The sequence below is a fragment of the Osmerus mordax genome, chromosome 25 (genome assembly GCF_038355195.1).
Source record: "Osmerus mordax isolate fOsmMor3 chromosome 25, fOsmMor3.pri, whole genome shotgun sequence".
In the NCBI taxonomy this organism is placed as follows: Eukaryota; Metazoa; Chordata; class Actinopteri; order Osmeriformes; family Osmeridae; genus Osmerus; species Osmerus mordax.
Window position 1 is genome coordinate 10,049,849 of NC_090074.1, and position 22,520 is coordinate 10,072,368.

The following is a 22,520-nucleotide window of genomic DNA, read 5'->3' on the forward strand; positions in this document are numbered from 1 at the left end:
CATTGCTTCCTCAAAGTGAGAGAGTCAAAGGTGGACCGCTCCGACAGGGTTTGAACGCACGCCGCCCGAACAGGGACTTGAACCCTGGACCCTCAGATTAAAAGTCTGATGCTCTGCCGACTGAGCTATCCGGGCTCTAGAAGGACGGAAAACACAGGGTGTTTCGTGGAACTTGCGCATGTAAATCTCCTCGCCCACACGAACCCTTAAGGATCGTATGGCGAATCCCTGGCAAGTGTAGCGGGGTTTGCTCGTTGAAGAATGGAAATACTTCGCCAGTCGTCAGCATTAGTGAACACGCACCCGTCCAAATACCTTTGACAATGGATTTGTTCAAGTAAGGACAATATGGATCGTATGAAGGAGTTAGATTTTGAACTTGTTATGATATTGGTTTCAATGAACAGCTGCAGGGGTCACGAGACTGAGTCTGCGTGATCTCAGTCAGGTTGCAATTAGAATTGGGTTTTTGGGGACTTGTTCTGTGGAATCGTTCAGCTAGTGTTGCACAGGCACTAATCTCGTTGAATCCCAGGAGAAGCTTGGCGACGTCCATTGGAACGTCAATCCTGATGGCGTTCACGCCATAGTTGGTACTCTGAGCGCACTTTGCGGCACAGCGTTTGCACATCAGAGTCCACGTCAGAATGTTGCCTCCTTGCATGCACGTGGGCCTCGTGGCGCAACGGTAGCGCGTCTGACTCCAGATCAGAAGGTTGCGTGTTCAAATCACGTCGGGGTCAGCGGAGATTATGTGTGGCCCTCCATCGGGAAAAGGACGTCTTTCTTGCGGACGCAGTGAGAGCTCACTCTTTTACAGAACTGGCAAAATCAAGCTCTGATTGCTTTCCCTCAAAGTGAGTCATGCCACCACTTCTAGGCAGGGCAAAGAAAAGCCATTCAAAGGTTGTGGGTTGGAGTCCCACCAGAGTCGTTGTCTTTGCTTCCCAAACTCCCGTTGACAGATCACAGGAAGAGTTATTAGTATGGCCGCTCCTCCTCCTCTTCATCATGGGGAGTTTTGGCCCACGTCTCCCAGCGTTTCCTTCCATTTTTTCGAGTCCTGGTCCCGTGGAGACAGGGTCTCTGTGGCGCAATTGGTTAGCGCGTTCGGCTGTTAACCGAAAGGATGGTGGTTCGAGCCCACCCAGGGACGAGTGTTTTCTTGTTTGAAAACCTTAAAGCACCTACCCGAAGAGAAAACAGCAGCCTGAGCCCGTCGTGGAGCGCCAAGCAAGGCGCCGTGGCTTAGTTGGTCAAAGCGCCTGTCTAGTAAACAGGAGATCCTGAGTTCAAATCTCAGCGGTGCCTTTTCTGGCGCAAGAGGAAGCCAAGCGCTCCCTGGTGGTAGGTTCATTTGAAAGCTTAGCCTTGCAACTTGGCCCTCATCTTTGACAGTGAGCGAGCAGAGTGAGCCCGAGGAAGCAGAGCTCTCCCTGGTGGTCTAGTGGCTAGGATTCGGCGCTCTCACCGCCGCGGCCCGGGTTCGATTCCCGGTCAGGGAAACCTGTTTTGAGACCTCTTTTAAAATGGGGGCGGGTTTCCCTGCCGGTAGAGTAGCCTTGCTGTCGGATAGGCAATATTTGACCCCAAAACATCCCTCCTTCGAGCCGGATTTGAACCAGCGACCTAAGGATTTCTAACCGCGTTTGACCTACAGTCCTCCGCTCTACCAACTGAGCTATCGAAGGGTGAACGAAAGAGGGGTTTTTTCTGGCGAGGAAGGCATGCGATCCCCCATTCTCTCTCCAGTTGAGATACGAAAGAAGAAAGCCTTTGCTGACGCAACGGTCTTTCAAGCCTCTCCCTGGTGGTCTAGTGGCTAGGATTCGGCGCTTTCACCGCCGCGGCCCGGGTTCGATTCCCGGTCAGGGAACTTTAGGTTCAGCCGAAAGCTTGGTGACAGCTGGCTTTTTGCGTCCTTTGTCTCAAAGTAAGGCGTGCCACCAAGTCACGCTGTGTAGTTTGAACACACAGCTCACGCAGGGACTCGAAAGCTGGACCCTCAAGATTAAAAGCTTCCATTGCTTCCTCAAAGTGAGAGAGTCAAAGGTGGACCGCTCCGACAGGGTTTGAACGCACGCCGCCCGAACAGGGACTTGAACCCTGGACCCTCAGATTAAAAGTCTGATGCTCTGCCGACTGAGCTATCCGGGCTCTGGAAGGACGGAAAACACAGGGTGTTTCGTGGAACTTGCGCATGTAAATCTCCTCGCCCACACGAACCCTTAAGGATCGTATGGCGAATCCCTGGCAAGTGTAGCGGGGTTTGCTCGTTGAAGAATGGAAATACTTCGCCAGTCGTCAGCATTAGTGAACACGCACCCGTCCAAATACCTTTGACAATGGATTTGTTCAAGTAAGGACAATATGGATCGTATGAAGGAGTTAGATTTTGAACTTGTTATGATATTGGTTTCAATGAACAGCTGCAGGGGTCACGAGACTGAGTCTGCGTGATCTCAGTCAGGTTGCAATTAGAATTGGGTTTTTGGGGACTTGTTCTGTGGAATCGTTCAGCTAGTGTTGCACAGGCACTAATCTCGTTGAATCCCAGGAGAAGCTTGGCGACGTCCATTGGAACGTCAATCCTGATGGCGTTCACGCCATAGTTGGTACTCTGAGCGCACTTTGCGGCACAGCGTTTGCACATCAGAGTCCACGTCAGAATGTTGCCTCTTTGCATGCACGTGGGCCTCGTGGCGCAACGGTAGCGCGTCTGACTCCAGATCAGAAGGTTGCGTGTTCAAATCACGTCGGGGTCAGCGGAGATTATGTGTGGCCCTCCATCGGGAAAAGGACGTCTTTCTTGCGGACGCAGTGAGAGCTCACTCTTTTACAGAACTGGCAAAATCAAGCTCTGATTGCTTTCCCTCAAAGTGAGTCATGCCACCACTTCTAGGCAGGGCAAAGAAAAGCCATTCAAAGGTTGTGGGTTGGAGTCCCACCAGAGTCGTTGTCTTTGCTTCCCAAACTCCCGTTGACAGATCACAGGAAGAGTTATTAGTATGGCCGCTCCTCCTCCTCTTCATCATGGGGAGTTTTGGCCCACGTCTCCCAGCGTTTCCTTCCATTTTTTCGAGTCCTGGTCCCGTGGAGACAGGGTCTCTGTGGCGCAATTGGTTAGCGCGTTCGGCTGTTAACCGAAAGGATGGTGGTTCGAGCCCACCCAGGGACGAGTGTTTTCTTGTTTGAAAACCTTAAAGCACCTACCCGAAGAGAAAACAGCAGCCTGAGCCCGTCGTGGAGCGCCAAGCAAGGCGCCGTGGCTTAGTTGGTCAAAGCGCCTGTCTAGTAAACAGGAGATCCTGAGTTCAAATCTCAGCGGTGCCTTTTCTGGCGCAAGAGGAAGCCAAGCGCTCCCTGGTGGTAGGTTCATTTGAAAGCTTAGCCTTGCAACTTGGCCCTCATCTTTGACAGTGAGCGAGCAGAGTGAGCCCGAGGAAGCAGAGCTCTCCCTGGTGGTCTAGTGGCTAGGATTCGGCGCTCTCACCGCCGCGGCCCGGGTTCGATTCCCGGTCAGGGAAACCTGTTTTGAGACCTCTTTTAAAATGGGGGCGGGTTTCCCTGCCGGTAGAGTAGCCTTGCTGTCGGATAGGCAATATTTGACCCCAAAACATCCCTCCTTCGAGCCGGATTTGAACCAGCGACCTAAGGATTTCTAACCGCGTTTGACCTACAGTCCTCCGCTCTACCAACTGAGCTATCGAAGGGTGAACGAGAGAGGGGTTTTTTCTGGCGAGGAAGGCATGCGATCCCCCATTCTCTCTCCAGTTGAGATACGAAAGAAGAAAGCCTTTGCTGACGCAACGGTCGTTCGAGCCTCTCCCTGGTGGTCTAGTGGCTAGGATTCGGCGCTTTCACCGCCGCGGCCCGGGTTCGATTCCCGGTCAGGGAACTTTAGGTTCAGCCGAAAGCTTGGTGACAGCTGGCTTTTTGCGTCCTTTGTCTCAAAGTAAGGCGTGCCACCAAGTCACGCTGTGTAGTTTGAACACACAGCTCACGCAGGGACTCGAAAGCTGGACCCTCAAGATTAAAAGCTTCCTCAAAGTGAGGTACATGAGAGAGAGTCAAAGGTGGACCGCTCCGACAGGGTTTGAACGCACGCCGCCCGAACAGGGACTTGAACCCTGGACCCTCAGATTAAAAGTCTGATGCTCTGCCGACTGAGCTATCCGGGCTCTGGAAGGACGGAAAACACAGGGTGTTTCGTGGAACTTGCGCATGTAAATCTCCTCGCCCACACGAACCCTTAAGGATCGTATGGCGAATCCCTGGCAAGTGTAGCGGGGTTTGCTCGTTGAAGAATGGAAATACTTCGCCAGTCGTCAGCATTAGTGAACACGCACCCGTCCAAATACCTTTGACAATGGATTTGTTCAAGTAAGGACAATATGGATCGTATGAAGGAGTTAGATTTTGAACTTGTTATGAGATTGGTTTCAATGAACAGCTGCAGGGGTCACGAGACTGAGTCTGCGTGATCTCAGTCAGGTTGCAATTAGAATTGGGTTTTTGGGGACTTGTTCTGTGGAATCGTTCAGCTAGTGTTGCACAGGCACTAATCTCGTTGAATCCCAGGAGAAGCTTGGCGACGTCCATTGGAACGTCAATCCTGATGGCGTTCACGCCATAGTTGGTACTCTGAGCGCACTTTGCGGCACAGCGTTTGCACATCAGAGTCCACGTCAGAATGTTGCCTCCTTGCATGCACGTGGGCCTCGTGGCGCAACGGTAGCGCGTCTGACTCCAGATCAGAAGGTTGCGTGTTCAAATCACGTCGGGGTCAGCGGAGATTATGTGTGGCCCTCCATCGGGAAAAGGACGTCTTTCTTGCGGACGCAGTGAGAGCTCACTCTTTTACAGAACTGGCAAAATCAAGCTCTGATTGCTTTCCCTCAAAGTGAGTCATGCCACCACTTCTAGGCAGGGCAAAGAAAAGCCATTCAAAGGTTGTGGGTTGGAGTCCCACCAGAGTCGTTGTCTTTGCTTCCCAAACTCCCGTTGACAGATCACAGGAAGAGTTATTAGTATGGCCGCTCCTCCTCCTCTTCATCATGGGGAGTTTTGGCCCACGTCTCCCAGCGTTTCCTTCCATTTTTTCGAGTCCTGGTCCCGTGGAGACAGGGTCTCTGTGGCGCAATTGGTTAGCGCGTTCGGCTGTTAACCGAAAGGATGGTGGTTCGAGCCCACCCAGGGACGAGTGTTTTCTTGTTTGAAAACCTTAAAGCACCTACCCGAAGAGAAAACAGCAGCCTGAGCCCGTCGTGGAGCGCCAAGCAAGGCGCCGTGGCTTAGTTGGTCAAAGCGCCTGTCTAGTAAACAGGAGATCCTGAGTTCAAATCTCAGCGGTGCCTTTTCTGGCGCAAGAGGAAGCCAAGCGCTCCCTGGTGGTAGGTTCATTTGAAAGCTTAGCCTTGCAACTTGGCCCTCATCTTTGACAGTGAGCGAGCAGAGTGAGCCCGAGGAAGCAGAGCTCTCCCTGGTGGTCTAGTGGCTAGGATTCGGCGCTCTCACCGCCGCGGCCCGGGTTCGATTCCCGGTCAGGGAAACCTGTTTTGAGACCTCTTTTAAAATGGGGGCGGGTTTCCCTGCCGGTAGAGTAGCCTTGCTGTCGGATAGGCAATATTTGACCCCAAAACATCCCTCCTTCGAGCCGGATTTGAACCAGCGACCTAAGGATTTCTAACCGCGTTTGACCTACAGTCCTCCGCTCTACCAACTGAGCTATCGAAGGGTGAACGAAAGAGGGGTTTTTTCTGGCGAGGAAGGCATGCGATCCCCCATTCTCTCTCCAGTTGAGATACGAAAGAAGAAAGCCTTTGCTGACGCAACGGTCTTTCAAGCCTCTCCCTGGTGGTCTAGTGGCTAGGATTCGGCGCTTTCACCGCCGCGGCCCGGGTTCGATTCCCGGTCAGGGAACTTTAGGTTCAGCCGAAAGCTTGGTGACAGCTGGCTTTTTGCGTCCTTTGTCTCAAAGTAAGGCGTGCCACCAAGTCACGCTGTGTAGTTTGAACACACAGCTCACGCAGGGACTCGAAAGCTGGACCCTCAAGATTAAAAGCTTCCATTGCTTCCTCAAAGTGAGAGAGTCAAAGGTGGACCGCTCCGACAGGGTTTGAACGCACGCCGCCCGAACAGGGACTTGAACCCTGGACCCTCAGATTAAAAGTCTGATGCTCTGCCGACTGAGCTATCCGGGCTCTGGAAGGACGGAAAACACAGGGTGTTTCGTGGAACTTGCGCATGTAAATCTCCTCGCCCACACGAACCCTTAAGGATCGTATGGCGAATCCCTGGCAAGTGTAGCGGGGTTTGCTCGTTGAAGAATGGAAATACTTCGCCAGTCGTCAGCATTAGTGAACACGCACCCGTCCAAATACCTTTGACAATGGATTTGTTCAAGTAAGGACAATATGGATCGTATGAAGGAGTTAGATTTTGAACTTGTTATGATATTGGTTTCAATGAACAGCTGCAGGGGTCACGAGACTGAGTCTGCGTGATCTCAGTCAGGTTGCAATTAGAATTGGGTTTTTGGGGACTTGTTCTGTGGAATCGTTCAGCTAGTGTTGCACAGGCACTAATCTCGTTGAATCCCAGGAGAAGCTTGGCGACGTCCATTGGAACGTCAATCCTGATGGCGTTCACGCCATAGTTGGTACTCTGAGCGCACTTTGCGGCACAGCGTTTGCACATCAGAGTCCACGTCAGAATGTTGCCTCTTTGCATGCACGTGGGCCTCGTGGCGCAACGGTAGCGCGTCTGACTCCAGATCAGAAGGTTGCGTGTTCAAATCACGTCGGGGTCAGCGGAGATTATGTGTGGCCCTCCATCGGGAAAAGGACGTCTTTCTTGCGGACGCAGTGAGAGCTCACTCTTTTACAGAACTGGCAAAATCAAGCTCTGATTGCTTTCCCTCAAAGTGAGTCATGCCACCACTTCTAGGCAGGGCAAAGAAAAGCCATTCAAAGGTTGTGGGTTGGAGTCCCACCAGAGTCGTTGTCTTTGCTTCCCAAACTCCCGTTGACAGATCACAGGAAGAGTTATTAGTATGGCCGCTCCTCCTCCTCTTCATCATGGGGAGTTTTGGCCCACGTCTCCCAGCGTTTCCTTCCATTTTTTCGAGTCCTGGTCCCGTGGAGACAGGGTCTCTGTGGCGCAATTGGTTAGCGCGTTCGGCTGTTAACCGAAAGGATGGTGGTTCGAGCCCACCCAGGGACGAGTGTTTTCTTGTTTGAAAACCTTAAAGCACCTACCCGAAGAGAAAACAGCAGCCTGAGCCCGTCGTGGAGCGCCAAGCAAGGCGCCGTGGCTTAGTTGGTCAAAGCGCCTGTCTAGTAAACAGGAGATCCTGAGTTCAAATCTCAGCGGTGCCTTTTCTGGCGCAAGAGGAAGCCAAGCGCTCCCTGGTGGTAGGTTCATTTGAAAGCTTAGCCTTGCAACTTGGCCCTCATCTTTGACAGTGAGCGAGCAGAGTGAGCCCGAGGAAGCAGAGCTCTCCCTGGTGGTCTAGTGGCTAGGATTCGGCGCTCTCACCGCCGCGGCCCGGGTTCGATTCCCGGTCAGGGAAACCTGTTTTGAGACCTCTTTTAAAATGGGGGCGGGTTTCCCTGCCGGTAGAGTAGCCTTGCTGTCGGATAGGCAATATTTGACCCCAAAACATCCCTCCTTCGAGCCGGATTTGAACCAGCGACCTAAGGATTTCTAACCGCGTTTGACCTACAGTCCTCCGCTCTACCAACTGAGCTATCGAAGGGTGAACGAGAGAGGGGTTTTTTCTGGCGAGGAAGGCATGCGATCCCCCATTCTCTCTCCAGTTGAGATACGAAAGAAGAAAGCCTTTGCTGACGCAACGGTCTTTCGAGCCTCTCCCTGGTGGTCTAGTGGCTAGGATTCGGCGCTTTCACCGCCGCGGCCCGGGTTCGATTCCCGGTCAGGGAACTTTAGGTTCAGCCGAAAGCTTGGTGACAGCTGGCTTTTTGCGTCCTTTGTCTCAAAGTAAGGCGTGCCACCAAGTCACGCTGTGTAGTTTGAACACACAGCTCACGCAGGGACTCGAAAGCTGGACCCTCAAGATTAAAAGCTTCCTCAAAGTGAGGTACATGAGAGAGAGTCAAAGGTGGACCGCTCCGACAGGGTTTGAACGCACGCCGCCCGAACAGGGACTTGAACCCTGGACCCTCAGATTAAAAGTCTGATGCTCTGCCGACTGAGCTATCCGGGCTCTGGAAGGACGGAAAACACAGGGTGTTTCGTGGAACTTGCGCATGTAAATCTCCTCGCCCACACGAACCCTTAAGGATCGTATGGCGAATCCTTGGCAAGTGTAGCAGGGTTTGCTCGTTGAAGAATGGAAATACTTCGCCAGTCGTCAGCATTAGTGAACACGCACCCGTCCAAATACCTTTGACAATGGATTTGTTCAAGTAAGGACAATATGGATCGTATGAAGGAGTTAGATTTTGAACTTGTTATGAGATTGGTTTCAATGAACAGCTGCAGGGGTCACGAGACTGAGTCTGCGTGATCTCAGTCTGGTTGCAATTAGAATTGGGTTTTTGGGGACTTGTTCTGTGGAATCGTTCAGCTAGTGTTGCACAGGCACTAATCTCGTTGAATCCCAGGAGAAGCTTGGCGACGTCCATTGGAACGTCAATCCTGATGGCGTTCACGCCATAGTTGGTACTCTGAGCGCACTTTGCGGCACAGCGTTTGCACATCAGAGTCCACGTCAGAATGTTGCCTCCTTGCATGCACGTGGGCCTCGTGGCGCAACGGTAGCGCGTCTGACTCCAGATCAGAAGGTTGCGTGTTCAAATCACGTCGGGGTCAGCGGAGATTATGTGTGGCCCTCCATCGGGAAAAGGACGTCTTTCTTGCGGACGCAGTGAGAGCTCACTCTTTTACAGAACTGGCAAAATCAAGCTCTGATTGCTTTCCCTCAAAGTGAGTCATGCCACCACTTCTAGGCAGGGCAAAGAAAAGCCATTCAAAGGTTGTGGGTTGGAGTCCCACCAGAGTCGTTGTCTTTGCTTCCCAAACTCCCGTTGACAGATCACAGGAAGAGTTATTAGTATGGCCGCTCCTCCTCCTCTTCATCATGGGGAGTTTTGGCCCACGTCTCCCAGCGTTTCCTTCCATTTTTTCGAGTCCTGGTCCCGTGGAGACAGGGTCTCTGTGGCGCAATTGGTTAGCGCGTTCGGCTGTTAACCGAAAGGATGGTGGTTCGAGCCCACCCAGGGACGAGTGTTTTCTTGTTTGAAAACCTTAAAGCACCTACCCGAAGAGAAAACAGCAGCCTGAGCCCGTCGTGGAGCGCCAAGCAAGGCGCCGTGGCTTAGTTGGTCAAAGCGCCTGTCTAGTAAACAGGAGATCCTGAGTTCAAATCTCAGCGGTGCCTTTTCTGGCGCAAGAGGAAGCCAAGCGCTCCCTGGTGGTAGGTTCATTTGAAAGCTTAGCCTTGCAACTTGGCCCTCATCTTTGACAGTGAGCGAGCAGAGTGAGCCCGAGGAAGCAGAGCTCTCCCTGGTGGTCTAGTGGCTAGGATTCGGCGCTCTCACCGCCGCGGCCCGGGTTCGATTCCCGGTCAGGGAAACCTGTTTTGAGACCTCTTTTAAAATGGGGGCGGGTTTCCCTGCCGGTAGAGTAGCCTTGCTGTCGGATAGGCAATATTTGACCCCAAAACATCCCTCCTTCGAGCCGGATTTGAACCAGCGACCTAAGGATTTCTAACCGCGTTTGACCTACAGTCCTCCGCTCTACCAACTGAGCTATCGAAGGGTGAACGAGAGAGGGGTTTTTTCTGGCGAGGAAGGCATGCGATCCCCCATTCTCTCTCCAGTTGAGATACGAAAGAAGAAAGCCTTTGCTGACGCAACGGTCGTTCGAGCCTCTCCCTGGTGGTCTAGTGGCTAGGATTCGGCGCTTTCACCGCCGCGGCCCGGGTTCGATTCCCGGTCAGGGAACTTTAGGTTCAGCCGAAAGCTTGGTGACAGCTGGCTTTTTGCGTCCTTTGTCTCAAAGTAAGGCGTGCCACCAAGTCACGCTGTGTAGTTTGAACACACAGCTCACGCAGGGACTCGAAAGCTGGACCCTCAAGATTAAAAGCTTCCTCAAAGTGAGGTACATGAGAGAGAGTCAAAGGTGGACCGCTCCGACAGGGTTTGAACGCACGCCGCCCGAACAGGGACTTGAACCCTGGACCCTCAGATTAAAAGTCTGATGCTCTGCCGACTGAGCTATCCGGGCTCTGGAAGGACGGAAAACACAGGGTGTTTCGTGGAACTTGCGCATGTAAATCTCCTCGCCCACACGAACCCTTAAGGATCGTATGGCGAATCCCTGGCAAGTGTAGCGGGGTTTGCTCGTTGAAGAATGGAAATACTTCGCCAGTCGTCAGCATTAGTGAACACGCACCCGTCCAAATACCTTTGACAATGGATTTGTTCAAGTAAGGACAATATGGATCGTATGAAGGAGTTAGATTTTGAACTTGTTATGAGATTGGTTTCAATGAACAGCTGCAGGGGTCACGAGACTGAGTCTGCGTGATCTCAGTCAGGTTGCAATTAGAATTGGGTTTTTGGGGACTTGTTCTGTGGAATCGTTCAGCTAGTGTTGCACAGGCACTAATCTCGTTGAATCCCAGGAGAAGCTTGGCGACGTCCATTGGAACGTCAATCCTGATGGCGTTCACGCCATAGTTGGTACTCTGAGCGCACTTTGCGGCACAGCGTTTGCACATCAGAGTCCACGTCAGAATGTTGCCTCCTTGCATGCACGTGGGCCTCGTGGCGCAACGGTAGCGCGTCTGACTCCAGATCAGAAGGTTGCGTGTTCAAATCACGTCGGGGTCAGCGGAGATTATGTGTGGCCCTCCATCGGGAAAAGGACGTCTTTCTTGCGGACGCAGTGAGAGCTCACTCTTTTACAGAACTGGCAAAATCAAGCTCTGATTGCTTTCCCTCAAAGTGAGTCATGCCACCACTTCTAGGCAGGGCAAAGAAAAGCCATTCAAAGGTTGTGGGTTGGAGTCCCACCAGAGTCGTTGTCTTTGCTTCCCAAACTCCCGTTGACAGATCACAGGAAGAGTTATTAGTATGGCCGCTCCTCCTCCTCTTCATCATGGGGAGTTTTGGCCCACGTCTCCCAGCGTTTCCTTCCATTTTTTCGAGTCCTGGTCCCGTGGAGACAGGGTCTCTGTGGCGCAATTGGTTAGCGCGTTCGGCTGTTAACCGAAAGGATGGTGGTTCGAGCCCACCCAGGGACGAGTGTTTTCTTGTTTGAAAACCTTAAAGCACCTACCCGAAGAGAAAACAGCAGCCTGAGCCCGTCGTGGAGCGCCAAGCAAGGCGCCGTGGCTTAGTTGGTCAAAGCGCCTGTCTAGTAAACAGGAGATCCTGAGTTCAAATCTCAGCGGTGCCTTTTCTGGCGCAAGAGGAAGCCAAGCGCTCCCTGGTGGTAGGTTCATTTGAAAGCTTAGCCTTGCAACTTGGCCCTCATCTTTGACAGTGAGCGAGCAGAGTGAGCCCGAGGAAGCAGAGCTCTCCCTGGTGGTCTAGTGGCTAGGATTCGGCGCTCTCACCGCCGCGGCCCGGGTTCGATTCCCGGTCAGGGAAACCTGTTTTGAGACCTCTTTTAAAATGGGGGCGGGTTTCCCTGCCGGTAGAGTAGCCTTGCTGTCGGATAGGCAATATTTGACCCCAAAACATCCCTCCTTCGAGCCGGATTTGAACCAGCGACCTAAGGATTTCTAACCGCGTTTGACCTACAGTCCTCCGCTCTACCAACTGAGCTATCGAAGGGTGAACGAGAGAGGGGTTTTTTCTGGCGAGGAAGGCATGCGATCCCCCATTCTCTCTCCAGTTGAGATACGAAAGAATAAAGCCTTTGCTGACGCAACGGTCTTTCGAGCCTCTCCCTGGTGGTCTAGTGGCTAGGATTCGGCGCTTTCACCGCCGCGGCCCGGGTTCGATTCCCGGTCAGGGAACTTTAGGTTCAGCCGAAAGCTTGGTGACAGCTGGCTTTTTGCGTCCTTTGTCTCAAAGTAAGGCGTGCCACCAAGTCACGCTGTGTAGTTTGAACACACAGCTCACGCAGGGACTCGAAAGCTGGACCCTCAAGATTAAAAGCTTCCTCAAAGTGAGGTACATGAGAGAGAGTCAAAGGTGGACCGCTCCGACAGGGTTTGAACGCACGCCGCCCGAACAGGGACTTGAACCCTGGACCCTCAGATTAAAAGTCTGATGCTCTGCCGACTGAGCTATCCGGGCTCTGGAAGGACGGAAAACACAGGGTGTTTCGTGGAACTTGCGCATGTAAATCTCCTCGCCCACACGAACCCTTAAGGATCGTATGGCGAATCCCTGGCAAGTGTAGCGGGGTTTGCTCGTTGAAGAATGGAAATACTTCGCCAGTCGTCAGCATTAGTGAACACGCACCCGTCCAAATACCTTTGACAATGGATTTGTTCAAGTAAGGACAATATGGATCGTATGAAGGAGTTAGATTTTGAACTTGTTATGAGATTGGTTTCAATGAACAGCTGCAGGGGTCACGAGACTGAGTCTGCGTGATCTCAGTCAGGTTGCAATTAGAATTGGGTTTTTGGGGACTTGTTCTGTGGAATCGTTCAGCTAGTGTTGCACAGGCACTAATCTCGTTGAATCCCAGGAGAAGCTTGGCGACGTCCATTGGAACGTCAATCCTGATGGCGTTCACGCCATAGTTGGTACTCTGAGCGCACTTTGCGGCACAGCGTTTGCACATCAGAGTCCACGTCAGAATGTTGCCTCCTTGCATGCACGTGGGCCTCGTGGCGCAACGGTAGCGCGTCTGACTCCAGATCAGAAGGTTGCGTGTTCAAATCACGTCGGGGTCAGCGGAGATTATGTGTGGCCCTCCATCGGGAAAAGGACGTCTTTCTTGCGGACGCAGTGAGAGCTCACTCTTTTACAGAACTGGCAAAATCAAGCTCTGATTGCTTTCCCTCAAAGTGAGTCATGCCACCACTTCTAGGCAGGGCAAAGAAAAGCCATTCAAAGGTTGTGGGTTGGAGTCCCACCAGAGTCGTTGTCTTTGCTTCCCAAACTCCCGTTGACAGATCACAGGAAGAGTTATTAGTATGGCCGCTCCTCCTCCTCTTCATCATGGGGAGTTTTGGCCCACGTCTCCCAGCGTTTCCTTCCATTTTTTCGAGTCCTGGTCCCGTGGAGACAGGGTCTCTGTGGCGCAATTGGTTAGCGCGTTCGGCTGTTAACCGAAAGGATGGTGGTTCGAGCCCACCCAGGGACGAGTGTTTTCTTGTTTGAAAACCTTAAAGCACCTACCCGAAGAGAAAACAGCAGCCTGAGCCCGTCGTGGAGCGCCAAGCAAGGCGCCGTGGCTTAGTTGGTCAAAGCGCCTGTCTAGTAAACAGGAGATCCTGAGTTCAAATCTCAGCGGTGCCTTTTCTGGCGCAAGAGGAAGCCAAGCGCTCCCTGGTGGTAGGTTCATTTGAAAGCTTAGCCTTGCAACTTGGCCCTCATCTTTGACAGTGAGCGAGCAGAGTGAGCCCGAGGAAGCAGAGCTCTCCCTGGTGGTCTAGTGGCTAGGATTCGGCGCTCTCACCGCCGCGGCCCGGGTTCGATTCCCGGTCAGGGAAACCTGTTTTGAGACCTCTTTTAAAATGGGGGCGGGTTTCCCTGCCGGTAGAGTAGCCTTGCTGTCGGATAGGCAATATTTGACCCCAAAACATCCCTCCTTCGAGCCGGATTTGAACCAGCGACCTAAGGATTTCTAACCGCGTTTGACCTACAGTCCTCCGCTCTACCAACTGAGCTATCGAAGGGTGAACGAAAGAGGGGTTTTTTCTGGCGAGGAAGGCATGCGATCCCCCATTCTCTCTCCAGTTGAGATACGAAAGAAGAAAGCCTTTGCTGACGCAACGGTCTTTCAAGCCTCTCCCTGGTGGTCTAGTGGCTAGGATTCGGCGCTTTCACCGCCGCGGCCCGGGTTCGATTCCCGGTCAGGGAACTTTAGGTTCAGCCGAAAGCTTGGTGACAGCTGGCTTTTTGCGTCCTTTGTCTCAAAGTAAGGCGTGCCACCAAGTCACGCTGTGTAGTTTGAACACACAGCTCACGCAGGGACTCGAAAGCTGGACCCTCAAGATTAAAAGCTTCCATTGCTTCCTCAAAGTGAGAGAGTCAAAGGTGGACCGCTCCGACAGGGTTTGAACGCACGCCGCCCGAACAGGGACTTGAACCCTGGACCCTCAGATTAAAAGTCTGATGCTCTGCCGACTGAGCTATCCGGGCTCTGGAAGGACGGAAAACACAGGGTGTTTCGTGGAACTTGCGCATGTAAATCTCCTCGCCCACACGAACCCTTAAGGATCGTATGGCGAATCCCTGGCAAGTGTAGCGGGGTTTGCTCGTTGAAGAATGGAAATACTTCGCCAGTCGTCAGCATTAGTGAACACGCACCCGTCCAAATACCTTTGACAATGGATTTGTTCAAGTAAGGACAATATGGATCGTATGAAGGAGTTAGATTTTGAACTTGTTATGATATTGGTTTCAATGAACAGCTGCAGGGGTCACGAGACTGAGTCTGCGTGATCTCAGTCAGGTTGCAATTAGAATTGGGTTTTTGGGGACTTGTTCTGTGGAATCGTTCAGGTAGTGTTGCACAGGCACTAATCTCGTTGAATCCCAGGAGAAGCTTGGCGACGTCCATTGGAACGTCAATCCTGATGGCGTTCACGCCATAGTTGGTACTCTGAGCGCACTTTGCGGCACAGCGTTTGCACATCAGAGTCCACGTCAGAATGTTGCCTCCTTGCATGCACGTGGGCCTCGTGGCGCAACGGTAGCGCGTCTGACTCCAGATCAGAAGGTTGCGTGTTCAAATCACGTCGGGGTCAGCGGAGATTATGTGTGGCCCTCCATCGGGAAAAGGACGTCTTTCTTGCGGACGCAGTGAGAGCTCACTCTTTTACAGAACTGGCAAAATCAAGCTCTGATTGCTTTCCCTCAAAGTGAGTCATGCCACCACTTCTAGGCAGGGCAAAGAAAAGCCATTCAAAGGTTGTGGGTTGGAGTCCCACCAGAGTCGTTGTCTTTGCTTCCCAAACTCCCGTTGACAGATCACAGGAAGAGTTATTAGTATGGCCGCTCCTCCTCCTCTTCATCATGGGGAGTTTTGGCCCACGTCTCCCAGCGTTTCCTTCCATTTTTTCGAGTCCTGGTCCCGTGGAGACAGGGTCTCTGTGGCGCAATTGGTTAGCGCGTTCGGCTGTTAACCGAAAGGATGGTGGTTCGAGCCCACCCAGGGACGAGTGTTTTCTTGTTTGAAAACCTTAAAGCACCTACCCGAAGAGAAAACAGCAGCCTGAGCCCGTCGTGGAGCGCCAAGCAAGGCGCCGTGGCTTAGTTGGTCAAAGCGCCTGTCTAGTAAACAGGAGATCCTGAGTTCAAATCTCAGCGGTGCCTTTTCTGGCGCAAGAGGAAGCCAAGCGCTCCCTGGTGGTAGGTTCATTTGAAAGCTTAGCCTTGCAACTTGGCCCTCATCTTTGACAGTGAGCGAGCAGAGTGAGCCCGAGGAAGCAGAGCTCTCCCTGGTGGTCTAGTGGCTAGGATTCGGCGCTCTCACCGCCGCGGCCCGGGTTCGATTCCCGGTCAGGGAAACCTGTTTTGAGACCTCTTTTAAAATGGGGGCGGGTTTCCCTGCCGGTAGAGTAGCCTTGCTGTCGGATAGGCAATATTTGACCCCAAAACATCCCTCCTTCGAGCCGGATTTGAACCAGCGACCTAAGGATTTCTAACCGCGTTTGACCTACAGTCCTCCGCTCTACCAACTGAGCTATCGAAGGGTGAACGAAAGAGGGTTTTTTTCTGGCGAGGAAGGCATGCGATCCCCCATTCTCTCTCCAGTTGAGATACGAAAGAAGAAAGCCTTTGCTGACGCAACGGTCTTTCAAGCCTCTCCCTGGTGGTCTAGTGGCTAGGATTCGGCGCTTTCACCGCCGCGGCCCGGGTTCGATTCCCGGTCAGGGAACTTTAGGTTCAGCCGAAAGCTTGGTGACAGCTGGCTTTTTGCGTCCTTTGTCTCAAAGTAAGGCGTGCCACCAAGTCACGCTGTGTAGTTTGAACACACAGCTCACGCAGGGACTCGAAAGCTGGACCCTCAAGATTAAAAGCTTCCATTGCTTCCTCAAAGTGAGAGAGTCAAAGGTGGACCGCTCCGACAGGGTTTGAACGCACGCCGCCCGAACAGGGACTTGAACCCTGGACCCTCAGATTAAAAGTCTGATGCTCTGCCGACTGAGCTATCCGGGCTCTGGAAGGACGGAAAACACAGGGTGTTTCGTGGAACTTGCGCATGTAAATCTCCTCGCCCACACGAACCCTTAAGGATCGTATGGCGAATCCCTGGCAAGTGTAGCGGGGTTTGCTCGTTGAAGAATGGAAATACTTCGCCAGTCGTCAGCATTAGTGAACACGCACCCGTCCAAATACCTTTGACAATGGATTTGTTCAAGTAAGGACAATATGGATCGTATGAAGGAGTTAGATTTTGAACTTGTTATGATATTGGTTTCAATGAACAGCTGCAGGGGTCACGAGACTGAGTCTGCGTGATCTCAGTCAGGTTGCAATTAGAATTGGGTTTTTGGGGACTTGTTCTGTGGAATCGTTCAGCTAGTGTTGCACAGGCACTAATCTCGTTGAATCCCAGGAGAAGCTTGGCGACGTCCATTGGAACGTCAATCCTGATGGCGTTCACGCCATAGTTGGTACTCTGAGCGCACTTTGCGGCACAGCGTTTGCACATCAGAGTCCACGTCAGAATGTTGCCTCCTTGCATGCACGTGGGCCTCGTGGCGCAACGGTAGCGCGTCTGACTCCAGATCAGAAGGTTGCGTGTTCAAATCACGTCGGGGTCAGCGGAGATTATGTGTGGCCCTCCATCGGGAAAAGGACGTCTTTCTTGCGGACGCAGTGAGAGCTCACTCTTTTACAGAACTGGCAAAATCAAGCTCTGATTGCTTTCCCTCAAAGTGAGTCATGCCACCACTTCTAGGCAGGGCAAAGAAAAGCCATTCAAAGGTTGTGGGTTGGAGTCCCACCAGAGTCGTTGTCTTTGCTTCCCAAACTCCCGTTGACAGATCACAGGAAGAGTTATTAGTATGGCCGCTCCTCCTCCTCTTCATCATGGGGAGTTTTGGCCCACGTCTCCCAGCGTTTCCTTCCATTTTTTCGAGTCCTGGTCCCGTGGAGACAGGGTCTCTGTGGCGCAATTGGTTAGCGCGTTCGGCTGTTAACCGAAAGGATGGTGGTTCGAGCCCACCCAGGGACGAGTGTTTTCTTGTTTGAAAACCTTAAAGCACCTACCCGAAGAGAAAACAGCAGCCTGAGCCCGTCGTGGAGCGCCAAGCAAGGCGCCGTGGCTTAGTTGGTCAAAGCGCCTGTCTAGTAAACAGGAGATCCTGAGTTCAAATCTCAGCGGTGCCTTTTCTGGCGCAAGAGGAAGCCAAGCGCTCCCTGGTGGTAGGTTCATTTGAAAGCTTAGCCTTGCAACTTGGCCCTCATCTTTGACAGTGAGCGAGCAGAGTGAGCCCGAGGAAGCAGAGCTCTCCCTGGTGGTCTAGTGGCTAGGATTCGGCGCTCTCACCGCCGCGGCCCGGGTTCGATTCCCGGTCAGGGAAACCTGTTTTGAGACCTCTTTTAAAATGGGGGCGGGTTTCCCTGCCGGTAGAGTAGCCTTGCTGTCGGATAGGCAATATTTGACCCCAAAACATCCCTCCTTCGAGCCGGATTTGAACCAGCGACCTAAGGATTTCTAACCGCGTTTGACCTACAGTCCTCCGCTCTACCAACTGAGCTATCGAAGGGTGAACGAAAGAGGGTTTTTTTCTGGCGAGGAAGGCATGCGATCCCCCATTCTCTCTCCAGTTGAGATACGAAAGAAGAAAGCCTTTGCTGACGCAACGGTCTTTCAAGCCTCTCCCTGGTGGTCTAGTGGCTAGGATTCGGCGCTTTCACCGCCGCGGCCCGGGTTCGATTCCCGGTCAGGGAACTTTAGGTTCAGCCGAAAGCTTGGTGACAGCTGGCTTTTTGCGTCCTTTGTCTCAAAGTAAGGCGTGCCACCAAGTCACGCTGTGTAGTTTGAACACACAGCTCACGCAGGGACTCGAAAGCTGGACCCTCAAGATTAAAAGCTTCCATTGCTTCCTCAAAGTGAGAGAGTCAAAGGTGGACCGCTCCGACAGGGTTTGAACGCACGCCGCCCGAACAGGGACTTGAACCCTGGACCCTCAGATTAAAAGTCTGATGCTCTGCCGACTGAGCTATCCGGGCTCTGGAAGGACGGAAAACACAGGGTGTTTCGTGGAACTTGCGCATGTAAATCTCCTCGCCCACACGAACCCTTAAGGATCGTATGGCGAATCCCTGGCAAGTGTAGCGGGGTTTGCTCGTTGAAGAATGGAAATACTTCGCCAGTCGTCAGCATTAGTGAACACGCACCCGTCCAAATACCTTTGACAATGGATTTGTTCAAGTAAGGACAATATGGATCGTATGAAGGAGTTAGATTTTGAACTTGTTATGATATTGGTTTCAATGAACAGCTGCAGGGGTCACGAGACTGAGTCTGCGTGATCTCAGTCAGGTTGCAATTAGAATTGGGTTTTTGGGGACTTGTTCTGTGGAATCGTTCAGCTAGTGTTGCACAGGCACTAATCTCGTTGAATCCCAGGAGAAGCTTGGCGACGTCCATTGGAACGTCAATCCTGATGGCGTTCACGCCATAGTTGGTACTCTGAGCGCACTTTGCGGCACAGCGTTTGCACATCAGAGTCCACGTCAGAATGTTGCCTCCTTGCATGCACGTGGGCCTCGTGGCGCAACGGTAGCGCGTCTGACTCCAGATCAGAAGGTTGCGTGTTCAAATCACGTCGGGGTCAGCGGAGATTATGTGTGGCCCTCCATCGGGAAAAGGACGTCTTTCTTGCGGACGCAGTGAGAGCTCACTCTTTTACAGAACTGGCAAAATCAAGCTCTGATTGCTTTCCCTCAAAGTGAGTCATGCCACCACTTCTAGGCAGGGCAAAGAAAAGCCATTCAAAGGTTGTGGGTTGGAGTCCCACCAGAGTCGTTGTCTTTGCTTCCCAAACTCCCGTTGACAGATCACAGGAAGAGTTATTAGTATGGCCGCTCCTCCTCCTCTTCATCATGGGGAGTTTTGGCCCACGTCTCCCAGCGTTTCCTTCCATTTTTTCGAGTCCTGGTCCCGTGGAGACAGGGTCTCTGTGGCGCAATTGGTTAGCGCGTTCGGCTGTTAACCGAAAGGATGGTGGTTCGAGCCCACCCAGGGACGAGTGTTTTCTTGTTTGAAAACCTTAAAGCACCTACCCGAAGAGAAAACAGCAGCCTGAGCCCGTCGTGGAGCGCCAAGCAAGGCGCCGTGGCTTAGTTGGTCAAAGCGCCTGTCTAGTAAACAGGAGATCCTGAGTTCAAATCTCAGCGGTGCCTTTTCTGGCGCAAGAGGAAGCCAAGCGCTCCCTGGTGGTAGGTTCATTTGAAAGCTTAGCCTTGCAACTTGGCCCTCATCTTTGACAGTGAGCGAGCAGAGTGAGCCCGAGGAAGCAGAGCTCTCCCTGGTGGTCTAGTGGCTAGGATTCGGCGCTCTCACCGCCGCGGCCCGGGTTCGATTCCCGGTCAGGGAAACCTGTTTTGAGACCTCTTTTAAAATGGGGGCGGGTTTCCCTGCCGGTAGAGTAGCCTTGCTGTCGGATAGGCAATATTTGACCCCAAAACATCCCTCCTTCGAGCCGGATTTGAACCAGCGACCTAAGGATTTCTAACCGCGTTTGACCTACAGTCCTCCGCTCTACCAACTGAGCTATCGAAGGGTGAACGAGAGAGGGTTTTTTTCTGGCGAGGAAGGCATGCGATCCCCCATTCTCTCTCCAGTTGAGATACGAAAGAAGAAAGCCTTTGCTGACGCAACGGTCTGTCAAGCCTCTCCCTGGTGGTCTAGTGGCTAGGATTCGGCGCTTTCACCGCCGCGGCCCGGGTTCGATTCCCGGTCAGGGAACTTTAGGTTTAGCCGAAAGCTTGGTGACAGCTGGCTTTTTGCGTCCTTTGTCTCAAAGTAAGGCGTGCCACCAAGTCACGCTGTGTAGTTTGAACACACAGCTCACGCAGGGACTCGAAAGCTGGACCCTCAAGATTAAAAGCTTCCTCAAAGTGAGGTACATGAGAGAGAGTCAAAGGTGGACCGCTCCGACAGGGTTTGAACGCACGCCGCCCGAACAGGGACTTGAACCCTGGACCCTCAGATTAAAAGTCTGATGCTCTGCCGACTGAGCTATCCGGGCTCTGGAAGGACGGAAAACACAGGGTGTTTCGTGGAACTTGCGCATGTAAATCTCCTCGCCCACACGAACCCTTAAGGATCGTATGGCGAATCCTTGGCAAGTGTAGCAGGGTTTGCTCGTTGAAGAATGGAAATACTTCGCCAGTCGTCAGCATTAGTGAACACGCACCCGTCCAAATACCTTTGACAATGGATTTGTTCAAGTAAGGACAATATGGATCGTATGAAGGAGTTAGATTTTGAACTTGTTATGATATTGGTTTCAATGAACAGCTGCAGGGGTCACGAGACTGAGTCTGCGTGATCTCAGTCAGGTTGCAATTAGAATTGGGTTTTTGGGGACTTGTTCTGTGGAATCGTTCAGCTAGTGTTGCACAGGCACTAATCTCGTTGAATCCCAGGAGAAGCTTGGCGACGTCCATTGGAACGTCAATCCTGATGGCGTTCACGCCATAGTTGGTACTCTGAGCGCACTTTGCGGCACAGCGTTTGCACATCAGAGTCCACGTCAGAATGTTGCCTCCTTGCATGCACGTGGGCCTCGTGGCGCAACGGTAGCGCGTCTGACTCCAGATCAGAAGGTTGCGTGTTCAAATCACGTCGGGGTCAGCGGAGATTATGTGTGGCCCTCCATCGGGAAAAGGACGTCTTTCTTGCGGACGCAGTGAGAGCTCACTCTTTTACAGAACTGGCAAAATCAAGCTCTGATTGCTTTCCCTCAAAGTGAGTCATGCCACCACTTCTAGGCAGGGCAAAGAAAAGCCATTCAAAGGTTGTGGGTTGGAGTCCCACCAGAGTCGTTGTCTTTGCTTCCCAAACTCCCGTTGACAGATCACAGGAAGAGTTATTAGTATGGCCGCTCCTCCTCCTCTTCATCATGGGGAGTTTTGGCCCACGTCTCCCAGCGTTTCCTTCCATTTTTTCGAGTCCTGGTCCCGTGGAGACAGGGTCTCTGTGGCGCAATTGGTTAGCGCGTTCGGCTGTTAACCGAAAGGATGGTGGTTCGAGCCCACCCAGGGACGAGTGTTTTCTTGTTTGAAAACCTTAAAGCACCTACCCGAAGAGAAAACAGCAGCCTGAGCCCGTCGTGGAGCGCCAAGCAAGGCGCCGTGGCTTAGTTGGTCAAAGCGCCTGTCTAGTAAACAGGAGATCCTGAGTTCAAATCTCAGCGGTGCCTTTTCTGGCGCAAGAGGAAGCCAAGCGCTCCCTGGTGGTAGGTTCATTTGAAAGCTTAGCCTTGCAACTTGGCCCTCATCTTTGACAGTGAGCGAGCAGAGTGAGCCCGAGGAAGCAGAGCTCTCCCTGGTGGTCTAGTGGCTAGGATTCGGCGCTCTCACCGCCGCGGCCCGGGTTCGATTCCCGGTCAGGGAAACCTGTTTTGAGACCTCTTTTAAAATGGGGGCGGGTTTCCCTGCCGGTAGAGTAGCCTTGCTGTCGGATAGGCAATATTTGACCCCAAAACATCCCTCCTTCGAGCCGGATTTGAACCAGCGACCTAAGGATTTCTAACCGCGTTTGACCTACAGTCCTCCGCTCTACCAACTGAGCTATCGAAGGGTGAACGAGAGAGGGGTTTTTTCTGGCGAGGAAGGCATGCGATCCCCCATTCTCTCTCCAGTTGAGATACGAAAGAAGAAAGCCTTTGCTGACGCAACGGTCTTTCGAGCCTCTCCCTGGTGGTCTAGTGGCTAGGATTCGGCGCTTTCACCGCCGCGGCCCGGGTTCGATTCCCGGTCAGGGAACTTTAGGTTCAGCCGAAAGCTTGGTGACAGCTGGCTTTTTGCGTCCTTTGTCTCAAAGTAAGGCGTGCCACCAAGTCACGCTGTGTAGTTTGAACACACAGCTCACGCAGGGACTCGAAAGCTGGACCCTCAAGATTAAAAGCTTCCTCAAAGTGAGGTACATGAGAGAGAGTCAAAGGTGGACCGCTCCGACAGGGTTTGAACGCACGCCGCCCGAACAGGGACTTGAACCCTGGACCCTCAGATTAAAAGTCTGATGCTCTGCCGACTGAGCTATCCGGGCTCTGGAAGGACCGAAAACACAGGGTGTTTCGTGGAACTTGCGCATGTAAATCTCCTCGCCCACACGAACCCTTAAGGATCGTATGGCGAATCCCTGGCAAGTGTAGCGGGGTTTGCTCGTTGAAGAATGGA

At 52.6% G+C, this 22,520-nt stretch overlaps 78 non-coding genes across 78 annotated transcripts; 55 read left to right on the forward strand and 23 right to left on the reverse strand.

Annotated features, from left to right (window-relative positions):
• Positions 1-62: 62 nt before the first annotated feature.
• Positions 63-135, reverse strand: trnak-uuu (transfer RNA lysine (anticodon UUU)). The gene has a single exon. It is a non-coding gene; the product is annotated as a tRNA-Lys (tRNA).
• A 536-nt stretch (positions 136-671) lies between these two features.
• Positions 672-743, forward strand: trnaw-cca (transfer RNA tryptophan (anticodon CCA)). The gene has a single exon. It is a non-coding gene; the product is annotated as a tRNA-Trp (tRNA).
• A 339-nt stretch (positions 744-1,082) lies between these two features.
• On the forward strand, positions 1,083-1,156 carry trnan-guu (transfer RNA asparagine (anticodon GUU)). Its single transcript has one exon. It is a non-coding gene; the product is annotated as a tRNA-Asn (tRNA).
• An 81-nt stretch (positions 1,157-1,237) lies between these two features.
• trnat-agu (transfer RNA threonine (anticodon AGU)) lies at positions 1,238-1,311 on the forward strand. The gene has a single exon. It is a non-coding gene; the product is annotated as a tRNA-Thr (tRNA).
• A 122-nt stretch (positions 1,312-1,433) lies between these two features.
• trnae-cuc (transfer RNA glutamic acid (anticodon CUC)) lies at positions 1,434-1,505 on the forward strand. Its single transcript has one exon. It is a non-coding gene; the product is annotated as a tRNA-Glu (tRNA).
• Positions 1,506-1,601: 96 nt separating this feature from the next.
• On the reverse strand, positions 1,602-1,691 carry trnay-gua (transfer RNA tyrosine (anticodon GUA)). Its single transcript is given in 2 exon segments — positions 1,602-1,637; positions 1,655-1,691. It is a non-coding gene; the product is annotated as a tRNA-Tyr (tRNA).
• Positions 1,692-1,804: 113 nt separating this feature from the next.
• Positions 1,805-1,876, forward strand: trnae-uuc (transfer RNA glutamic acid (anticodon UUC)). The gene has a single exon. It is a non-coding gene; the product is annotated as a tRNA-Glu (tRNA).
• A 208-nt stretch (positions 1,877-2,084) lies between these two features.
• On the reverse strand, positions 2,085-2,157 carry trnak-uuu (transfer RNA lysine (anticodon UUU)). Its single transcript has one exon. It is a non-coding gene; the product is annotated as a tRNA-Lys (tRNA).
• Positions 2,158-2,693: 536 nt separating this feature from the next.
• On the forward strand, positions 2,694-2,765 carry trnaw-cca (transfer RNA tryptophan (anticodon CCA)). The gene has a single exon. It is a non-coding gene; the product is annotated as a tRNA-Trp (tRNA).
• Positions 2,766-3,104: 339 nt separating this feature from the next.
• On the forward strand, positions 3,105-3,178 carry trnan-guu (transfer RNA asparagine (anticodon GUU)). Its single transcript has one exon. It is a non-coding gene; the product is annotated as a tRNA-Asn (tRNA).
• Positions 3,179-3,259: 81 nt separating this feature from the next.
• Positions 3,260-3,333, forward strand: trnat-agu (transfer RNA threonine (anticodon AGU)). The gene has a single exon. It is a non-coding gene; the product is annotated as a tRNA-Thr (tRNA).
• Positions 3,334-3,455: 122 nt separating this feature from the next.
• On the forward strand, positions 3,456-3,527 carry trnae-cuc (transfer RNA glutamic acid (anticodon CUC)). Its single transcript has one exon. It is a non-coding gene; the product is annotated as a tRNA-Glu (tRNA).
• Positions 3,528-3,623: 96 nt separating this feature from the next.
• On the reverse strand, positions 3,624-3,713 carry trnay-gua (transfer RNA tyrosine (anticodon GUA)). The gene is given in 2 exon segments: positions 3,624-3,659; positions 3,677-3,713. It is a non-coding gene; the product is annotated as a tRNA-Tyr (tRNA).
• Positions 3,714-3,826: 113 nt separating this feature from the next.
• On the forward strand, positions 3,827-3,898 carry trnae-uuc (transfer RNA glutamic acid (anticodon UUC)). Its single transcript has one exon. It is a non-coding gene; the product is annotated as a tRNA-Glu (tRNA).
• Positions 3,899-4,108: 210 nt separating this feature from the next.
• On the reverse strand, positions 4,109-4,181 carry trnak-uuu (transfer RNA lysine (anticodon UUU)). Its single transcript has one exon. It is a non-coding gene; the product is annotated as a tRNA-Lys (tRNA).
• Positions 4,182-4,717: 536 nt separating this feature from the next.
• trnaw-cca (transfer RNA tryptophan (anticodon CCA)) lies at positions 4,718-4,789 on the forward strand. Its single transcript has one exon. It is a non-coding gene; the product is annotated as a tRNA-Trp (tRNA).
• A 339-nt stretch (positions 4,790-5,128) lies between these two features.
• Positions 5,129-5,202, forward strand: trnan-guu (transfer RNA asparagine (anticodon GUU)). Its single transcript has one exon. It is a non-coding gene; the product is annotated as a tRNA-Asn (tRNA).
• Positions 5,203-5,283: 81 nt separating this feature from the next.
• On the forward strand, positions 5,284-5,357 carry trnat-agu (transfer RNA threonine (anticodon AGU)). The gene has a single exon. It is a non-coding gene; the product is annotated as a tRNA-Thr (tRNA).
• Positions 5,358-5,479: 122 nt separating this feature from the next.
• trnae-cuc (transfer RNA glutamic acid (anticodon CUC)) lies at positions 5,480-5,551 on the forward strand. The gene has a single exon. It is a non-coding gene; the product is annotated as a tRNA-Glu (tRNA).
• Positions 5,552-5,647: 96 nt separating this feature from the next.
• trnay-gua (transfer RNA tyrosine (anticodon GUA)) lies at positions 5,648-5,737 on the reverse strand. Its single transcript is given in 2 exon segments — positions 5,648-5,683; positions 5,701-5,737. It is a non-coding gene; the product is annotated as a tRNA-Tyr (tRNA).
• Positions 5,738-5,850: 113 nt separating this feature from the next.
• On the forward strand, positions 5,851-5,922 carry trnae-uuc (transfer RNA glutamic acid (anticodon UUC)). Its single transcript has one exon. It is a non-coding gene; the product is annotated as a tRNA-Glu (tRNA).
• Positions 5,923-6,130: 208 nt separating this feature from the next.
• Positions 6,131-6,203, reverse strand: trnak-uuu (transfer RNA lysine (anticodon UUU)). Its single transcript has one exon. It is a non-coding gene; the product is annotated as a tRNA-Lys (tRNA).
• A 536-nt stretch (positions 6,204-6,739) lies between these two features.
• trnaw-cca (transfer RNA tryptophan (anticodon CCA)) lies at positions 6,740-6,811 on the forward strand. Its single transcript has one exon. It is a non-coding gene; the product is annotated as a tRNA-Trp (tRNA).
• Positions 6,812-7,150: 339 nt separating this feature from the next.
• Positions 7,151-7,224, forward strand: trnan-guu (transfer RNA asparagine (anticodon GUU)). The gene has a single exon. It is a non-coding gene; the product is annotated as a tRNA-Asn (tRNA).
• Positions 7,225-7,305: 81 nt separating this feature from the next.
• On the forward strand, positions 7,306-7,379 carry trnat-agu (transfer RNA threonine (anticodon AGU)). Its single transcript has one exon. It is a non-coding gene; the product is annotated as a tRNA-Thr (tRNA).
• Positions 7,380-7,501: 122 nt separating this feature from the next.
• Positions 7,502-7,573, forward strand: trnae-cuc (transfer RNA glutamic acid (anticodon CUC)). Its single transcript has one exon. It is a non-coding gene; the product is annotated as a tRNA-Glu (tRNA).
• Positions 7,574-7,669: 96 nt separating this feature from the next.
• Positions 7,670-7,759, reverse strand: trnay-gua (transfer RNA tyrosine (anticodon GUA)). The gene is given in 2 exon segments: positions 7,670-7,705; positions 7,723-7,759. It is a non-coding gene; the product is annotated as a tRNA-Tyr (tRNA).
• Positions 7,760-7,872: 113 nt separating this feature from the next.
• trnae-uuc (transfer RNA glutamic acid (anticodon UUC)) lies at positions 7,873-7,944 on the forward strand. Its single transcript has one exon. It is a non-coding gene; the product is annotated as a tRNA-Glu (tRNA).
• A 210-nt stretch (positions 7,945-8,154) lies between these two features.
• Positions 8,155-8,227, reverse strand: trnak-uuu (transfer RNA lysine (anticodon UUU)). The gene has a single exon. It is a non-coding gene; the product is annotated as a tRNA-Lys (tRNA).
• Positions 8,228-8,763: 536 nt separating this feature from the next.
• Positions 8,764-8,835, forward strand: trnaw-cca (transfer RNA tryptophan (anticodon CCA)). The gene has a single exon. It is a non-coding gene; the product is annotated as a tRNA-Trp (tRNA).
• Positions 8,836-9,174: 339 nt separating this feature from the next.
• Positions 9,175-9,248, forward strand: trnan-guu (transfer RNA asparagine (anticodon GUU)). The gene has a single exon. It is a non-coding gene; the product is annotated as a tRNA-Asn (tRNA).
• An 81-nt stretch (positions 9,249-9,329) lies between these two features.
• On the forward strand, positions 9,330-9,403 carry trnat-agu (transfer RNA threonine (anticodon AGU)). The gene has a single exon. It is a non-coding gene; the product is annotated as a tRNA-Thr (tRNA).
• Positions 9,404-9,525: 122 nt separating this feature from the next.
• trnae-cuc (transfer RNA glutamic acid (anticodon CUC)) lies at positions 9,526-9,597 on the forward strand. The gene has a single exon. It is a non-coding gene; the product is annotated as a tRNA-Glu (tRNA).
• Positions 9,598-9,693: 96 nt separating this feature from the next.
• Positions 9,694-9,783, reverse strand: trnay-gua (transfer RNA tyrosine (anticodon GUA)). Its single transcript is given in 2 exon segments — positions 9,694-9,729; positions 9,747-9,783. It is a non-coding gene; the product is annotated as a tRNA-Tyr (tRNA).
• Positions 9,784-9,896: 113 nt separating this feature from the next.
• Positions 9,897-9,968, forward strand: trnae-uuc (transfer RNA glutamic acid (anticodon UUC)). The gene has a single exon. It is a non-coding gene; the product is annotated as a tRNA-Glu (tRNA).
• A 210-nt stretch (positions 9,969-10,178) lies between these two features.
• Positions 10,179-10,251, reverse strand: trnak-uuu (transfer RNA lysine (anticodon UUU)). The gene has a single exon. It is a non-coding gene; the product is annotated as a tRNA-Lys (tRNA).
• Positions 10,252-10,787: 536 nt separating this feature from the next.
• trnaw-cca (transfer RNA tryptophan (anticodon CCA)) lies at positions 10,788-10,859 on the forward strand. The gene has a single exon. It is a non-coding gene; the product is annotated as a tRNA-Trp (tRNA).
• A 339-nt stretch (positions 10,860-11,198) lies between these two features.
• Positions 11,199-11,272, forward strand: trnan-guu (transfer RNA asparagine (anticodon GUU)). Its single transcript has one exon. It is a non-coding gene; the product is annotated as a tRNA-Asn (tRNA).
• An 81-nt stretch (positions 11,273-11,353) lies between these two features.
• trnat-agu (transfer RNA threonine (anticodon AGU)) lies at positions 11,354-11,427 on the forward strand. Its single transcript has one exon. It is a non-coding gene; the product is annotated as a tRNA-Thr (tRNA).
• Positions 11,428-11,549: 122 nt separating this feature from the next.
• trnae-cuc (transfer RNA glutamic acid (anticodon CUC)) lies at positions 11,550-11,621 on the forward strand. Its single transcript has one exon. It is a non-coding gene; the product is annotated as a tRNA-Glu (tRNA).
• Positions 11,622-11,717: 96 nt separating this feature from the next.
• On the reverse strand, positions 11,718-11,807 carry trnay-gua (transfer RNA tyrosine (anticodon GUA)). Its single transcript is given in 2 exon segments — positions 11,718-11,753; positions 11,771-11,807. It is a non-coding gene; the product is annotated as a tRNA-Tyr (tRNA).
• A 113-nt stretch (positions 11,808-11,920) lies between these two features.
• trnae-uuc (transfer RNA glutamic acid (anticodon UUC)) lies at positions 11,921-11,992 on the forward strand. Its single transcript has one exon. It is a non-coding gene; the product is annotated as a tRNA-Glu (tRNA).
• Positions 11,993-12,202: 210 nt separating this feature from the next.
• On the reverse strand, positions 12,203-12,275 carry trnak-uuu (transfer RNA lysine (anticodon UUU)). The gene has a single exon. It is a non-coding gene; the product is annotated as a tRNA-Lys (tRNA).
• Positions 12,276-12,811: 536 nt separating this feature from the next.
• Positions 12,812-12,883, forward strand: trnaw-cca (transfer RNA tryptophan (anticodon CCA)). The gene has a single exon. It is a non-coding gene; the product is annotated as a tRNA-Trp (tRNA).
• Positions 12,884-13,222: 339 nt separating this feature from the next.
• trnan-guu (transfer RNA asparagine (anticodon GUU)) lies at positions 13,223-13,296 on the forward strand. Its single transcript has one exon. It is a non-coding gene; the product is annotated as a tRNA-Asn (tRNA).
• An 81-nt stretch (positions 13,297-13,377) lies between these two features.
• On the forward strand, positions 13,378-13,451 carry trnat-agu (transfer RNA threonine (anticodon AGU)). The gene has a single exon. It is a non-coding gene; the product is annotated as a tRNA-Thr (tRNA).
• A 122-nt stretch (positions 13,452-13,573) lies between these two features.
• trnae-cuc (transfer RNA glutamic acid (anticodon CUC)) lies at positions 13,574-13,645 on the forward strand. Its single transcript has one exon. It is a non-coding gene; the product is annotated as a tRNA-Glu (tRNA).
• Positions 13,646-13,741: 96 nt separating this feature from the next.
• trnay-gua (transfer RNA tyrosine (anticodon GUA)) lies at positions 13,742-13,831 on the reverse strand. The gene is given in 2 exon segments: positions 13,742-13,777; positions 13,795-13,831. It is a non-coding gene; the product is annotated as a tRNA-Tyr (tRNA).
• Positions 13,832-13,944: 113 nt separating this feature from the next.
• trnae-uuc (transfer RNA glutamic acid (anticodon UUC)) lies at positions 13,945-14,016 on the forward strand. Its single transcript has one exon. It is a non-coding gene; the product is annotated as a tRNA-Glu (tRNA).
• Positions 14,017-14,224: 208 nt separating this feature from the next.
• Positions 14,225-14,297, reverse strand: trnak-uuu (transfer RNA lysine (anticodon UUU)). Its single transcript has one exon. It is a non-coding gene; the product is annotated as a tRNA-Lys (tRNA).
• Positions 14,298-14,833: 536 nt separating this feature from the next.
• trnaw-cca (transfer RNA tryptophan (anticodon CCA)) lies at positions 14,834-14,905 on the forward strand. The gene has a single exon. It is a non-coding gene; the product is annotated as a tRNA-Trp (tRNA).
• A 339-nt stretch (positions 14,906-15,244) lies between these two features.
• Positions 15,245-15,318, forward strand: trnan-guu (transfer RNA asparagine (anticodon GUU)). Its single transcript has one exon. It is a non-coding gene; the product is annotated as a tRNA-Asn (tRNA).
• Positions 15,319-15,399: 81 nt separating this feature from the next.
• On the forward strand, positions 15,400-15,473 carry trnat-agu (transfer RNA threonine (anticodon AGU)). The gene has a single exon. It is a non-coding gene; the product is annotated as a tRNA-Thr (tRNA).
• A 122-nt stretch (positions 15,474-15,595) lies between these two features.
• trnae-cuc (transfer RNA glutamic acid (anticodon CUC)) lies at positions 15,596-15,667 on the forward strand. The gene has a single exon. It is a non-coding gene; the product is annotated as a tRNA-Glu (tRNA).
• A 96-nt stretch (positions 15,668-15,763) lies between these two features.
• On the reverse strand, positions 15,764-15,853 carry trnay-gua (transfer RNA tyrosine (anticodon GUA)). Its single transcript is given in 2 exon segments — positions 15,764-15,799; positions 15,817-15,853. It is a non-coding gene; the product is annotated as a tRNA-Tyr (tRNA).
• A 113-nt stretch (positions 15,854-15,966) lies between these two features.
• Positions 15,967-16,038, forward strand: trnae-uuc (transfer RNA glutamic acid (anticodon UUC)). The gene has a single exon. It is a non-coding gene; the product is annotated as a tRNA-Glu (tRNA).
• A 208-nt stretch (positions 16,039-16,246) lies between these two features.
• On the reverse strand, positions 16,247-16,319 carry trnak-uuu (transfer RNA lysine (anticodon UUU)). Its single transcript has one exon. It is a non-coding gene; the product is annotated as a tRNA-Lys (tRNA).
• Positions 16,320-16,855: 536 nt separating this feature from the next.
• Positions 16,856-16,927, forward strand: trnaw-cca (transfer RNA tryptophan (anticodon CCA)). Its single transcript has one exon. It is a non-coding gene; the product is annotated as a tRNA-Trp (tRNA).
• A 339-nt stretch (positions 16,928-17,266) lies between these two features.
• On the forward strand, positions 17,267-17,340 carry trnan-guu (transfer RNA asparagine (anticodon GUU)). Its single transcript has one exon. It is a non-coding gene; the product is annotated as a tRNA-Asn (tRNA).
• Positions 17,341-17,421: 81 nt separating this feature from the next.
• On the forward strand, positions 17,422-17,495 carry trnat-agu (transfer RNA threonine (anticodon AGU)). The gene has a single exon. It is a non-coding gene; the product is annotated as a tRNA-Thr (tRNA).
• A 122-nt stretch (positions 17,496-17,617) lies between these two features.
• Positions 17,618-17,689, forward strand: trnae-cuc (transfer RNA glutamic acid (anticodon CUC)). Its single transcript has one exon. It is a non-coding gene; the product is annotated as a tRNA-Glu (tRNA).
• A 96-nt stretch (positions 17,690-17,785) lies between these two features.
• trnay-gua (transfer RNA tyrosine (anticodon GUA)) lies at positions 17,786-17,875 on the reverse strand. The gene is given in 2 exon segments: positions 17,786-17,821; positions 17,839-17,875. It is a non-coding gene; the product is annotated as a tRNA-Tyr (tRNA).
• Positions 17,876-17,988: 113 nt separating this feature from the next.
• trnae-uuc (transfer RNA glutamic acid (anticodon UUC)) lies at positions 17,989-18,060 on the forward strand. The gene has a single exon. It is a non-coding gene; the product is annotated as a tRNA-Glu (tRNA).
• A 208-nt stretch (positions 18,061-18,268) lies between these two features.
• Positions 18,269-18,341, reverse strand: trnak-uuu (transfer RNA lysine (anticodon UUU)). Its single transcript has one exon. It is a non-coding gene; the product is annotated as a tRNA-Lys (tRNA).
• Positions 18,342-18,877: 536 nt separating this feature from the next.
• trnaw-cca (transfer RNA tryptophan (anticodon CCA)) lies at positions 18,878-18,949 on the forward strand. The gene has a single exon. It is a non-coding gene; the product is annotated as a tRNA-Trp (tRNA).
• A 339-nt stretch (positions 18,950-19,288) lies between these two features.
• Positions 19,289-19,362, forward strand: trnan-guu (transfer RNA asparagine (anticodon GUU)). Its single transcript has one exon. It is a non-coding gene; the product is annotated as a tRNA-Asn (tRNA).
• An 81-nt stretch (positions 19,363-19,443) lies between these two features.
• On the forward strand, positions 19,444-19,517 carry trnat-agu (transfer RNA threonine (anticodon AGU)). The gene has a single exon. It is a non-coding gene; the product is annotated as a tRNA-Thr (tRNA).
• Positions 19,518-19,639: 122 nt separating this feature from the next.
• On the forward strand, positions 19,640-19,711 carry trnae-cuc (transfer RNA glutamic acid (anticodon CUC)). Its single transcript has one exon. It is a non-coding gene; the product is annotated as a tRNA-Glu (tRNA).
• A 96-nt stretch (positions 19,712-19,807) lies between these two features.
• trnay-gua (transfer RNA tyrosine (anticodon GUA)) lies at positions 19,808-19,897 on the reverse strand. Its single transcript is given in 2 exon segments — positions 19,808-19,843; positions 19,861-19,897. It is a non-coding gene; the product is annotated as a tRNA-Tyr (tRNA).
• Positions 19,898-20,010: 113 nt separating this feature from the next.
• Positions 20,011-20,082, forward strand: trnae-uuc (transfer RNA glutamic acid (anticodon UUC)). The gene has a single exon. It is a non-coding gene; the product is annotated as a tRNA-Glu (tRNA).
• Positions 20,083-20,292: 210 nt separating this feature from the next.
• On the reverse strand, positions 20,293-20,365 carry trnak-uuu (transfer RNA lysine (anticodon UUU)). Its single transcript has one exon. It is a non-coding gene; the product is annotated as a tRNA-Lys (tRNA).
• Positions 20,366-20,901: 536 nt separating this feature from the next.
• Positions 20,902-20,973, forward strand: trnaw-cca (transfer RNA tryptophan (anticodon CCA)). Its single transcript has one exon. It is a non-coding gene; the product is annotated as a tRNA-Trp (tRNA).
• Positions 20,974-21,312: 339 nt separating this feature from the next.
• On the forward strand, positions 21,313-21,386 carry trnan-guu (transfer RNA asparagine (anticodon GUU)). Its single transcript has one exon. It is a non-coding gene; the product is annotated as a tRNA-Asn (tRNA).
• Positions 21,387-21,467: 81 nt separating this feature from the next.
• Positions 21,468-21,541, forward strand: trnat-agu (transfer RNA threonine (anticodon AGU)). The gene has a single exon. It is a non-coding gene; the product is annotated as a tRNA-Thr (tRNA).
• A 122-nt stretch (positions 21,542-21,663) lies between these two features.
• Positions 21,664-21,735, forward strand: trnae-cuc (transfer RNA glutamic acid (anticodon CUC)). The gene has a single exon. It is a non-coding gene; the product is annotated as a tRNA-Glu (tRNA).
• Positions 21,736-21,831: 96 nt separating this feature from the next.
• trnay-gua (transfer RNA tyrosine (anticodon GUA)) lies at positions 21,832-21,921 on the reverse strand. The gene is given in 2 exon segments: positions 21,832-21,867; positions 21,885-21,921. It is a non-coding gene; the product is annotated as a tRNA-Tyr (tRNA).
• Positions 21,922-22,034: 113 nt separating this feature from the next.
• trnae-uuc (transfer RNA glutamic acid (anticodon UUC)) lies at positions 22,035-22,106 on the forward strand. Its single transcript has one exon. It is a non-coding gene; the product is annotated as a tRNA-Glu (tRNA).
• A 210-nt stretch (positions 22,107-22,316) lies between these two features.
• Positions 22,317-22,389, reverse strand: trnak-uuu (transfer RNA lysine (anticodon UUU)). Its single transcript has one exon. It is a non-coding gene; the product is annotated as a tRNA-Lys (tRNA).
• Between the last annotated feature and the right edge of the window lie 131 nt (positions 22,390-22,520).